Consider the following 11,455-nt stretch of genomic DNA (forward strand, 5'->3'; position numbering starts at 1 on the left):
GGTCTGTTTTATGATAGTCTATTCCACAGTTGGCTCCTGGCCTTATTTCAGTTGATGATATTGAGATTCTATATCATAGTTTCCCAAATATGTAGTTAGTTTAATTTCTGTATTACATCTGGAGACATCCATGTGTTATTGGTGTTATTGGAGAAAGATATTTGAGATGAATAAGTCATTCATAGTGAAAAGTTCTATCACGTGCTCTCCAACTTCATTTCCATCACCAAGATCACAGTTTCCAACTACTTTTCCTTCTTCTTTTGCATCCCAATCACCAATAATTATCAATGCATCTTTTGTTGCTTGTTTGTTTTTTTTATCAATGTATCTTGATTGCATGCTCAACCGATTTCATTTTGAAGGAATAGATGAAGTTCTTCAATTTCTGTATCTTTAGCTTTAGGTGCACAAATTGGAGTAATAGTGTACTGATTGGATTTTGGTGTATGTGGATAGATACCCTATTGTAGACAACATTATACTTCAAGATAGTTCTTGAAATGTCTTTTTTGATGACTGTGATGCCATCTGGAAGAGTATATCATATAATTTTATGATTCAAAATTCCCAATACCAGTCAGCTAACTAATGTCTAGTATATTGGTCTTTATGCATTCCATTTAATTTTTTATGATTTCAGAATTTTCTAGATTCGTACTTCAGACCTTCCCAGTTTCAATTATTAGTAGATGTTTCTAGCTCTACCTTCTATTTTGGAGTTCTCTGCCATCAGCAAATGAAACTTCCCAGGGTCCTACTCTAGAGTGTTTAGCTCCCTCCATATCATTATGGCCGACTCTATTTTGAGACGGTAGCTCTTCCTCCATCATATTTTGAATTCCTTTGACCCCAGGGCCTCATTTTCTGGAAGTATCTCTGATAATGTTTTGGAACTGTTCATGAGGTTTTCAGGATCTGAGAATATTCTGGTGTTCTCTATGTTTTTCAGCCATTAATTTCTCTGTACTAAACAGCCAATTCCCATGTATACATCTATAATGTTGGTAATTTTCCATTCTGTATGATGTGATTATCTATAGGTGTATTTTTTAGTTATTTATTTCTTGTTAACACAATAAAGTAGTTCCTGGCTGGTACAAATTGGAAAGTGCTCAAAGAATAGCCAAAATATTTTCAGATCATATCGGACCAAGGTCCCCTGGAAGAGGTCCTTTTGAAATCTTTTTCTACTAGGTCACAAACTTGAAGGTTCTAGGACAGTTCTACTCTCCCCACTTGGGATGTCATGAAGTGGCACAGGCTCCAGGAGAAGCATCATTACCACCACCAACTCCAGCTCATTGCCATCGAGTCGATGCCGACTCATAGTGACCCTACAGGTCAGGGTAGAAGTGCACCTGTGAGTTTCTGAGACTCTAACTGTTTACAGGGGTAGAAAGCCCTGTCTTTCTGCAGAGGAACAGCTGATTGTTTTAAACTGTGACCTTGTATCAGCAGCCTAATGGGTAACCATAATGCCAGAGTTCCCGCCACCACCAACAGACCGACAGACCTTATAAATGACGTATCTAGTAAACACATTTCATTAATTCTTTGTGAGGAATAAACTAAAATTAAAACAAAGATTTATAAGAAGTCTTCTATATAGTGGAAAAGTAGAAAGGATAAAGCAAATTTACATTTGTTAAGTTAGCATCAAGACCTTCATATTTTTTCACCTGTTATTTTGCTCACTTTCATGAACTAGATAATGATCTTTCCATCTTATGTGTAAGGTGTAAGATAATTGTATCATTGAGAAATGGACACCTTATCTAAAACATTAAAATATAGCAACCTCTTGGGCAACAAACCACTGTCCTGAGCCATCCTCAGGACATTGTTTGAGCCATTCCTATGTTTGAGCCCATTGCGGAATTCAATGTGTCCATTCATCTTACTAAAGCTCTTCCTCTTTTTCTGACTCTTCATTGAAACAAGGATGATTTTTTGCTCTTGGAACTCGTTTCTTAATAATGGGGCCATAGACAGTGGCATCCATTTCTGTCTTTTCTCTAATTGCTGCCATTTTAATGACATTTTACTATTTTCATATGTGATGTCTTTGATATCATCACAAAAGTCATCTGGTCAGTGGTCATTTGTATTCAGTGCATCAAATTCAACCTTGACTTTATCTCTAAATTTAGGCGGGATCAATGTGGTATATTGGCGTTCATGGGATTTTTTTTTCATTTTCTTCATCTTCAACTTTGACTTGCATATGAGTAATTGCTGATTTGTTCTGCAGTTAGTCTTAGCCTTGTTCCATGTCTCTCTCACAGATAGAATCAATTTGATTTCTCTTTAAGCCATCTGACCAGGTTGATATGTACATTCACTGTTTATATTACTTTAAAAATGTATTAGCAATTAATATGTCTTGGTCTTGCAGAATTTTATCATGTAATCTCTAGCTTTATTTGTATCACCAAAACCATAGTTTCCAAATGTTTATCCTTTTCCTTTCCAATTTTGAATTCCTATCACCAGTAATTTTTAAGGAATCATGACTGTATCTTTAATTAACTGCAAACTGCAGACATTGGTAAATCTTAAATGTCCACATCTTTGACATTACTAGTTGGTAAATAGTGAATAATGTATGTAAATGAACAGTTCTATCGATTGGTCCTTTTGCAGGTGTTTGGATATTAACCTATCATTGCCATACTTGTAGTCAAGATAGATCTTGAGTATTTTCTTTTTCTTTTTGCTATCAATTAATGTGATGCCATTCCTCCATTTAATTTTTTCATTCTCAGCATAATAAACTATATGATTGTCTTAATAAAATTGCCCAATATGTCAATTTCAGATCACTAATGCCAAGTATGTTGATTTTTATGCAATTATATTAGATTAATACTTAATATATTCTAAATTCTCATATTTTATAGATAGCAATAAAAAAGGAAATAGAGAAATAAAATACGCATATTTATAATTGATTCCTATCAAATGAATAAAAAAATATAGAATATTGAGTATATTTAAACTTATTATTGTCATAGAGAATTTAATCAACTAACCTGTTTCCAGTAGAGTACAAACAATATATGAAAACAATACAATCTTACTTGTTTTCCAAATATGTATGATTGAAATTGCTCACTAATTTAATAAATTGACTTTCCAAAATTATTGTCAAAGTAGTATATTCATAAATAAAATAGTAAAACCTACAATTATTTTATTAAAATACTTAAAATTAGAATACTTTGGCTATGGTAGGGGCATTACCACAGTATTCATTGTCACATTATTTTCCAGATTTGAATCATATTTTGAAACTCTTGCTGTATCAAATATCATATGCCCTCTAACAGCCATGATATGTGAAATTACACAATGATGTCTCACCCCTTAAATATGCAGCATTTCCTTTTAAAGGGATTCTATTTTTTATTTCTTTTAGCATTTTCTATCAGAAGGCAATTTATCACGTTTGATCTATATTATGCATTATGTAAGGTTTTTGCTATTAATGTTTTGACACCTATTGTAAAATTCTTACAAAACAGAAAATATTCTTGCACATTCTAATTTAATGCCACATTATCATATTTTATCTTTTATATAGGAGTGACAAAAATGGGTTTAAATAGAACAAAAATAAAACATTTAGAACTGGTGTTTATTTTATTATTTTACCCATATATTCTTTATAGTGCAATATATTTCTAATAGGTATATGCATTTGATGTATAGAACAAAAAATTAGTGTTGTTACTATTATAAGAAATAGTTCATTGTAAAGGAAAATGCACTTCTCTCATTCCGAAAGGATCTTATTATCTTTTTGTATATAAAAAGAAAGTTACAGAATTAATACAAGTACATTGTTGATAAGGGAGACCTCAGGTTTTTAATCTTGATACCTGATATAATAGATAAGATGGGATTTAGTATATATGGGTATAATATTTTTTTAATTCTTGTCTTCTTATTTAGATTTCTGAGTTTGCTTTTTTAATTAATAAGTTTTATGCATTGTCCTTTGAGTCATGGGGTAGCAATTATTAATAAACATTGTAAGGTTGTTTTTTTTAAATAATTTTATTGGGGTGCTTATATCTCTTTTTCTAATCCATGCATTCCTCCAATGTGTCAAGCACATTTGCACATATGCTGAATGTATCATTTTCAAAGCATTCTCTTCCCACTTGAGCCCCTGATAGCATCAAGATTTTTTTAAAACCTTTTGAATATACATATAAAAATGTAGTTTTATTGAAAGCTTTGTATAATAGAAATAAAAATAATTAATAGTTATATTCAGTACAATTAGATAATGTCAGCTCTATAAAGCACTATTATTTTTGCATAGCATCTTGATGCATTCATTGCCTCTGAATTAAAGAAAGGTAACAACACAAAGTGCTATGAAAATTTTGTAAAACTTATGATTCTATGATATACTGAATATTAGAAATAGATACACAACTTACTTTCATCTTGAATATTTTCTTAAGTAATTATTCACATTAAATGTGAGGATAAAACAATGATTTTGCTACTAAAATTCATATTCATACATGACTGGTTTATTCAAAGCAAAACGTATTTAAATATGTCTGTGTATAAGTGGATGGCTGAAGACTACATGTCTTGGTAATACACTGTCTTAGTTTAATTGGAGTGTCTTCAAATTCAATCTAATCTGAACTGCTTCTTCTAAGAGGATTTGCTGGCTCAGTTTACCATATATACTTCAGTATCAGCCAACCCAAATATAAGCCGAGGCAGCTAATTTTACCACAAAAAACTGGGAAAACATTTACTCGAGTATAAGCATAGGTTGCATAGTGCAGCAGCTACTGATAAATTTCAAAATAAAAATAGATACTAATAAAATAACATTAATTCAGGTATCAGTAGGTTAAATGTTTTTGAATGTTTATTTCAAATAAAAACAGTAAACTAGCTCTGTAGGTGGAAAAGACGTTCAACAAAAACAATATGGTATCAACAGTAAGTATACCCGCTCTGTTACTGCATGGGCTGCATTACTACATGTACACAATGCAGCTTGTATAGTTTCAGGCCAAACGCAGGCTGATGATATCCCAGAATGTGATGACGTGACTGTTGGCATAGAACAGCCTGTGTTAGGGCTCATAAGATACACACTGTGTTGTGTGTGTACTGTGTTACCACATGTGCTGTGTTACTGCATACTCAGCGTCACCGCATGTGTGTGGGAAGTGCTAACGCAATACATGCAGTAACACACTGCATTACAGTGTGTATCTTATGGGCCCTAGCACAGGCTGCTCTATGCAAGCCTAGTCATCACTGGGTCCAGATAGGGGTTAATAAGAAAATAAAATATAAAATATAGCAGACAAAGTACTGTAAATAAACCTACAGTATATCCAAAACCAGAGCTATACCAGTATTTAGCAATGCTAGGGTGGAGCAAGGGGGCGTGACCACGCACGAGTAAGACTGTAAAGGTCCCGTCATTGGTCACAGCCCTGGAGAAGAGAGGGAGAAGAAGAATGGCCCCCATCTGACATTCATATGACCAGGATGCGGCGCGCCCCAGGTCCCAGCACACAGAACGGGCAGGTTCGTGCCCAGTACAGCCCGGATGACACAGAGGCTGCCGGTGAGCAGGAGAAAAGAAGAGCGGAGACATCAGCAGCCGTCGGACCACCCACAGAGGCTGCAGGCGCCCGCAGACCAGCGGGTGAGACCAGAGAAGACCCGCATTGCACCTGTGAACAGGGAAGTGGGGACCCTCACTCGAGTATAAGCCGAGGGGGGCTTTTTCAGCATCAGAAATGTGCTGAAAAAACTCAGTTTATACACGAGTATATACGGTAATTCAAGACAGAGGGGACAGTTCAAATAGTTCTGGCAACTGGGGGACTCCAGAGGGGTCATCTTAATAGATTTTTTAAAGGACAAGTAGAGCAACAGGGCTCATTATAAACCAATTTTAAGAAAATTAAAAATTACATTGGTCCGAAAAAAGCCAGGAAGATCTTGAGGGATAGTTTTCGCAGCATCCCGACAAGGCACGTGCTCACTCTTGCAGAGCAGCAAGGCTTGCTCACCGAATGCCTTTTCGGGACACTTAGCACATCCTTCCCACAGTCCTTTCTCCCTTCGGGCTGCCTTTTGTTCTCAAAATCTGAGAAACACTGAAGCGAGACTAGATGTGTATCCCTCCAAGGGCCCAAACTCTCATCTCATTGTTACATGATGTAGGTTGAAGAGTGCAACATTCTCACTGGAAGGATTAAGGAGAAGGAAATAAAGAGCGTATGTCAAGAAACAATAGCATCACATTGTGGATTTTTTTTTATATTGAGATTTTTAAGCTTTTGTAGCAATAATATTTAGGACTCACATATTACTTGGATGTCAAAATTACTTTGAATAATCCTGTTTAGAGTGTCTTTATATTTTATTTATAAATTAGATATTTTCATAGATTTGTTCTGCAGTGACCATTTCAGGTATTCTTATTAGTTCTAATAACTGCTCCCTCATACCCTTGCATTGATGGGCAATCTTATTTTAAACATATATGGAAAAATAAAAAAAATTTCTTAAACAACATAAAAAATGACCAATAAGGCATAGTTTAAAAATACTGATTTCTTATTTTCTAGTCACATATTGAACTATTTCCAGTTCACCTAAAGAAAAGCATATTTATGCCATATATTGTTCATGAACTTTAGGAGCTACTGCTATGTGTTCAGTGTTAGTTCTCAAAGAGTTTGTAAAAGTTCTAAGCCATATACTACTGTGTGAATGCCCACAAAAACAGAGACACCTTGGTTTGATACGGTATAGTGGATCCCCTACCTAATTGAAATCATACTGGGATGGGATGAACTCCTTTCCAATATGACTACTACTTTTGTAAGAAGAGAAGAGACGTGAAGTTGAAGAGACACAGCAGGTGATGATCATGTGAAGACAGACACATACTGGGAATGATTCAACCACAAAGGAAGACTGTCTAGGACAACCATAAGCTAAAAGAAGTAAAATACGATTACACACTGTGTTAGGCTCTGTTGATAAGAGAACCATACCTAGTGATGCTCATATCTGTAGAAGAGAGACCTTTATATCAAGAAGTAATTATATATTGATAAAACATCCAATGCCATGCCAATTTACGTCCATGAGTCCCATCCATAAGTCTCGCTTCAGACTCTCATAGTCACATGCAATGTTGCAGAATGCAGGAATACTACAGATTGACGAGTACAAAGTTGTGTGGACCAGGGGCTGGTGGAAACATCAGGGACTCCAGCAACTTTCAGGGTGTCCAGCAACAACAACAACAAAAAGATGAAGGCAGAGAAAGAGGGCGAGATTCGCTGTGTCCTTTTGAGAAGACCATGCCCATAGGAAGACCGTGACCTGATTGACAGATTGGTTATCACCTCTACAGTTTTATATAGCTTCAAGTTGAAATGCAATTATGTTACCATCGCATTCAACCTCTAGAATTTAGATAGAGAGCATTGCTCTCTCAAAAATATGATTTCAGATTTTTAGTATTAGGAAAGAATACGTTTATTTTGTTTTAAGCCCCAATTTGTGGTTATTTTTTATGGAAGCCTTAGGAACCATATGTGTGCTCAATGAGAACAATTGCATAATAATGATAATGTCAAGTTAATATTAGTATATTTCCCATGGTATAGAATATAATACTATTTTTGTTTTAATATTTGTCACCCATTAATGAAGATCACCACATCAGAGAAGCTGTGTTACATAAAGAAGGGTGCTACATCAGGATGGGAGGAAGGCTTACTAAATATCTGAGATCTACAGATGACACAACCTTGCCTGCAGAAAGCGAGGAGGACTTAGAACACTTGCTCATGAAGTTCAAGCACTGAAGCATCCAGTATGTCTTACAACTCAATGTAAGGGAAACCAAATAACTCACAACTGGCACAGTTGCAACATCACGGTACATAAATAAAAGACTGAAGGTGTCAAGGATTACAGCTTGCTTGGATCCACAACTAATACTCATGAAAGAAATAGTCAAGAGATAAAAGACACATTGCATTGGGTAAATCTGCTCCGCAAAACCTCTTTAAAATGTTGAACAGGAAGATTGCTTTGAGGACTAAGGTGTGCCTGATCCAAACCATAGTATTTTCAATCACTTCAAATGAATGTGAAAGTTGGGCATTGAATAAGGAGGACTAAAGAGGAATATATGGCTCCATGGATGGGCTCAAACATAAGAACATTTGTGAGGAATGGCATAGGTAGTGCCTGCCTTTCCTTCGGCTGCCCCGAGGGCCACTATGACGGAACCCAAGAACAAGTGATGGAGAGCATAAATAAATCCCCAAATTCTCCTGTGACCTAGTACTGGACTAGATTTTATTAAGCCATAAGAAATATTCCATCTAAATTGTACATAGATATAGAATTAAGCTTTTTTGCCTAAGAAAATCATCTTGTCTATATCGATAATAGTGCTATGTAGCAAACTCATAGCTATTGATTTTCAGATACACACATTTTTTTATCAGCATCTTGTGGTCGGTCTTCATAGTTAAAACAAGTGTCACATATAGATTGAATAAATACAAATTTGGGGGATATGTTATGGTGCTACATATTTATGTCATTTATGTCGTAATGCTGATTGTTTGCCTCTTCTAAACAACAAACCATTGTTGTATTTTTCTTTCTAGAAAATCACACAAAAATAATTTGCAAACCACTGTGCAAATGTCTTAATTTTATCACTCTCTAGTCTCCCGACTTTGTCTTCTAGTTGAATTTCAAAATTTTAGAAAAAGGAAACAGAAAACTAAACCACAAATTGAGAAATACATACGAGAATTGTGTGTGACAGTGAGCCAAGATATTAAATATGTTCTCAACCATAAAATAATCAGGAGTCAAGAAATATCTATAAGCTTTCCTTCCATCCTTGGTGGTCACCTGTGAAAGTGTTGATCTTTCAGTTTAGAATCAGTCAATAATTAATATTGTGAAAGAAACAGTGTTGGTCTGGTTTTTTTTCATTGATTAATCCTTCAATCTTGCAACACCTACCCTAAGCTCCAGAAATATTTTAATATGTTCATTTGGCTGTATTCCTGTCTCTTAGAAACACACGGTGTTGAATGAGGCTATTGTAGGAAAACTGCAATCCGTGCTGCATTACCGTTATTGACAGAGATGAACAAGAGGGCAATGCATGGAGAACTTACACTAGCAGTCCTTAGAAAGATAACTGCTAGCCAATTATTAAAGAATGATTAACAGGCATCTTAGGGGGAGCAAAGTAACAAGGACAATACCTCTACTTTGTCCTCTTTCATCATGTGAAAGGACATTGATTTCTTATCTTATAATATTAATCTAGTTAAGTAAGTGCCATGGTGTGAAAGATATGTTTCTGCACCAAGTCTCTCTATATACCTATGGTTTTTTTTTTTCTCCCTAGAATAAAATCACTACACAATTACACTGTTTTTTAAACCTTTGTTATTTAGGTTTGTGTTATGATGGAATATTAGAAAATTTTCTTTTATTTCTCTCTTTCCTTGGGTCCTTGAATAAACAGTTAAGGTCTCAACTTTTAAAATCAATAATCAGATGAACATGATTTTGTTTGCACCTGCCAACATTTACTTTGAATTTTATTGGACTTTAACAATTATAATTACTCGCTTTCTCTAAAACAACACTGTCTTGCAGTTTGCTTATTTTCTTATTTACAAAGAAATTCAGACCCTTTTATCCAAATTTTATGGATTGGATTGGGTGACCCCCCGAAATATATGCAAAATCTCAATTTATTCTTGAGGTTGTAATCCCATTTTGGAAGTAGAGCTTTATATTTTATGTTAACAATACATATTAGTTTAAACCCTATATCAAACACTGAGATAGAAAAGAGCAGATAAGCAAGCAAGCACAAATGGGGGAGAAGATGCATATTGCATGATTACCAAACAATATTAGGAAGCAGCTGAACAACATATATCTTCACCAAGAGCAGACAGAGAGAGAGAATATCCTCCCTTGAGTGCTGGGACATTTGAATCACTTAATCCTGAAAATCAAAGGCCTCAGTATGTGTTGCACCTAAACATGTATGTTTACAAAAGTTCCTAAGTGAATACAATGTTGAATCAGTCAAATATTTCATTTAACGTGGATCCACCATTAATGTCCATGGAAGCAGCAGGCAGAAAGCAAAGGGCATATTGCAAAGATAAATCTGCCATGGAAGGCCTTTTTTAAAATCTCAAAGAGCAAAGCTTGTCTTTCAGAGAATTAAAGACATTTTCAATCACTTCATATGAATAAAAAAGCCGTCACTTCAATGTCGTTCTCATGTGAGGCCACTGAGTCTGTTCTGACTCATTACGACCCTATGCACAACAGAAGAAAACACTGGTCCTGTGACATCCCCACAGGACATGAGCCCATTGCTGTCAGCCATCTTGTCCAGCACCTTCCTGTTGATGTGTGCCCCTCCACTTTAGAATTAGCCACTAACAACATGAAGAAGTGAAGCATCATTATTAGGAAGATGTAAAAATAAAGGATGACCTTGAATTATAGTATCAACAAAAATATTGAGTATGAGTATACCATGGACGTGGACTGCCAGGAGAAAGATTGCATCTATCCTTGAAAAAGTTTAGCAAGAACACATCTTAAAAGCAAGGGTGGAAAACTTTTGTCTACTTTCTCTGGACATTTTCTCAGCAGCAACCTGTTCTTGGAGAAGGTTTCAGGCTTGGTAGAGAGTCAACAAGATAACAGCAAGACCCTCCAGGAGATGATGGCTGCCACAATGAGCTCCAATATTGCTGGGAGGATAACGGGGAGATTGGAGCCGCCCTGGGATCTGTGTTCTGTTTTGCAGTCACGAATGAGTCAGAGCCGACTGGAATGCACTGCCAACACCATTAACAAATGGTGAGAAACTAAATTTTTGCTCCTCAAAGCCCCACACCTATGGCATTTTTTCAAAGCATCACTAGATAACTATTATTCAATATATCTTTTATCAGATTATCATATGCTATTTTTCTTTTCCCTTCCTTCCTATAATAATATATAACTTCAATATATACACTTATACATGGTAAATGCATTTCTAACATAAGGTTGAATCACATATATATCCTGTAGTACTTACTGCAAAAATCAAGGATACTGTCTAACCTTACCATATGTAAATATCCCCACCCCTAAGCCAACATCGCAAGTAGCATTTACATTCCACTAACTATCCTGACTAAAGAGTGCTGTTTAGTAAGAAGTTAACTTCTAACTGCAAGGTCAGCAGTTCAAACTCACAAGCTGCTCCTTGGGATAAATATAAGGCTATTTGCTAGATCAAGGGTCCCCCTATCGAGGGTCTCCATGAGTCAAAATGCGATTGATGATTACTGCCTTTTTGGGTTATTTATTTTTCTATATG

Source organism: Echinops telfairi, unplaced genomic scaffold, assembly GCF_000313985.2.
Source record: "Echinops telfairi isolate 266 unplaced genomic scaffold, ASM31398v2 ScPeMD7_11;HRSCAF=52, whole genome shotgun sequence".
Taxonomy (NCBI): domain Eukaryota; kingdom Metazoa; phylum Chordata; class Mammalia; order Afrosoricida; family Tenrecidae; genus Echinops; species Echinops telfairi.